The sequence below is a fragment of the Chiloscyllium plagiosum genome, chromosome 20 (genome assembly GCF_004010195.1).
Source record: "Chiloscyllium plagiosum isolate BGI_BamShark_2017 chromosome 20, ASM401019v2, whole genome shotgun sequence".
NCBI lineage: Eukaryota > Metazoa > Chordata > Chondrichthyes > Orectolobiformes > Hemiscylliidae > Chiloscyllium > Chiloscyllium plagiosum.
In genome coordinates this window covers 58,770,817-58,773,586 of record NC_057729.1, presented here as the reverse complement: position 1 = coordinate 58,773,586, position 2,770 = coordinate 58,770,817, and the positions used below count along the sequence as shown (strand labels likewise).

General features: G+C 47.1%; 1 protein-coding gene across 1 annotated transcript in view; it reads right to left on the bottom strand.

The window, feature by feature from the left end:
* The window catches only part of LOC122559887 (DENN domain-containing protein 3-like), a 122,539-nt gene that overhangs the window by 32,695 nt on the left and 87,074 nt on the right, over positions 1 to 2,770 (bottom strand). The gene's annotated exons all lie outside the window — the stretch shown is intronic.

The following is a 2,770-nucleotide window of genomic DNA, read 5'->3' as shown; positions in this document are numbered from 1 at the left end:
CACATACACGGATACACATGTGAGTTGTAGCTTCATCTCTGTTTTCTTGAGGAGATACCCCAAGATTTCAGTTGTTGTTGCCAATTAAGGCAAGGACTTTGCTGATTGGTTGCCTGTCCCTAGTTGCCCTTGAGAAGGTGGGGGTGAGCTGCCTTTTTGAACCGCTGCAGCCCACCTGCTGTGGGTTGACCCACAATGCCCTGAGGGAGGGAGTTCCAGGATTTTGACCCAGTGACAGTGAAGGAACAGTGATATGTTTCCAAGGCAGGATGGTGAGTGGCTTGGAGGGAAAGTTGAAGAGGTGGTGTTCTCATGTGTCTGTTCCCATGTATCTTCAAAATGGAAGTGGTCGTGGATTTGGTAGGTGCTGTCTGAGGATCTCTACTGATCACTGGGGGTTTTGCTGCCCTCTTCCAGACAATGTGGAGATTTCCTGGCTTTCTTTACCTCATCAACAACGTACGTTATTTGGGAAAATCAAAGAAAATTAAATCATGTACCTGCAGCTTCAATAAAGTCTTCCCACGAGAGGCGCAGTTTAAATTATAGATCACATGGTGCTATTATGGTCTTAAAAATCCTTTAACTACCTTGATGTGTTAGACTCTGTGTGTTTTAATTTATAAATTGTCCTTTTGTCACCTTAATTCTGCTTTGTAATGATCCTGGGTCTGTGACTTTGAGATAAAGCATTTCTAATGACTCCTTATTTTCCTACAGTCGGCCCTCCTCACGGTGATGACTTGTTCTAGCAGCAATGTTCACTGTGAACAGTCAATCCATTTTCCTTCTATCCTTCCTAGGCTGTTTTCTTGTTCCATTAAATTAAAACTTGCTCTCCTTGCCTGGAAGGGACTTTTATTCAGAGCTCTGAAACATTGACTTCCTGTTCAAATTTCTAGGGAGTGCTTCTATAGTTCCTTGCTGCTCTGATGGACCATGTAACTGGAGGAGAAAGTGAGGTCTGCAGATGCTGGAGATCAAAGTTGAAACTTTATTGCTGGAACAGCACAGCAGGTCAGGCAGCATCCAGGGAACAGGAGATTCGACGTTTCGGGCACAGGCCCTTCTTCAGGAGTCTGAAGAAGGGCCTGTGCCCGAAACGTCGAATCTCCTGTTCCCTGGATGCTGCCTGACCTGCTGTGCTGTTCCAGCAATAAAGTTTCAACCTGGACCATGTAACTTCCAGGTTGGACTAGCCTTTCAGCTCTTCCTGCTGCACTCTGCTTGTTCTCTGCTCCCTGCCCCGGCCTGGAGCACAGGTTTTACACTTTTGGGACCTTTCACAAGTTCCTGCTGTCTGTGCTTATACAAGTGCCTCTCAGCTGCTGACTGTCTGAGTGAGCAGTTCTTAAAGTGACAATGTTTTTAAGGTTGTAAAATCTCTTGGTCTTCTGGAAGCTTCCTCTCCAGGGTCCATGAGATGTCGCTACTTAAGGGTGGCACAGTAGCTCAGAAGTTAGCACTGCTACCTCACAGCGCCAGAGACCTGGGTTCAATTCCCACATCGGGCGACTGTCTGTGTGGAGTTTGCATATTCTCCCCGTGTCTGCGTGGGTTTCATCCCACAGTCCAAAGATGTGCAAGTCAGGTGAATTGGCCATGCTAAATTGCCCGTAGTGTTAGGTGTAGGGGAATGGGTCTGGGTGGGTTGCTCTTCAGAGGGTCAGTGTTGGGCTGAAGGGCCTGTTTACACACTGTAGGGAATCTAATCTTTTGTAAATTGTTGTATTAAACAATGATGCCCACTGCTGGTCACCGTGGGCTATTTGAGGATAGAAGGATGCTTTCCCTTGACTGGGTCTAAGGCCCTAACTGGTTCATGGTGAGACAGGATCAACCACTATCAGGTGGAAATAAGAAGAGGTTTTTATCTTCACGAAGTTTTCCACCACAGCCATTAGGGACAAACTGCACTCGATCATCTGACATCATTATGAAAACTATGAGGAGATTAGTAACTATAGACTAGCACTGATAGACCTTGAGCTGCTCTGCCTTACCCCCAGCGCCACACAAACCCGGGCAGAGCTTAATGCAGTGTCCAACTGAAACCTTTTCAGCACCGTTACCTTGTGCAGCAATCTACACTCACTGACACACCCACTGGCACACCCACTGGCACACCAACTGGCACACCAACTGGCACACCAACTGAACCGCTGAAACACACACTCAACACACTTATTGACACTCACTGCAATACACCCTGATACTCAGTGAAACATTCACTGACATTCATACTGACACACTCCTTGACACACTCATTGAACCACACACTGGACACACTTACTGAGACTCACTGACACACTCATTAACACACAGTGACACACTCACTGAAACACACACTGAATACACTCATTGATACACTCACAAAATTACTGACACCACACACACAGAATCATAGCGTCATAGAGATGTACAGCACGGATACAGACTGTTCAGTCCAACCCGTCCATGCCGACCAGATATCCCAGCCCAATCTAATCCCTATGCCAGCACTTGGCCCATATCCCTCCTTTCTATTTATATACCCATCCAAATGCTGCAATTGTACCAGTCTCTGGAGAATCGACGTTTTGAGCATAAGCCCTTCTTCAGGAATGAGGAGGGTGTGCCAAGCAGGCTAAGATAAAAGGTAGGAAGGAGGGACTTGGGGGAGGGGCATTGGGAATGCAATAGGTGGAAGGAAGTTAAGGTGAGGGTGATAGGCCGGAGAGAGGTTAGGGGCGGAGAGGTCGGGAAGAAGATTGCGGGTTAGGAAGGTGGC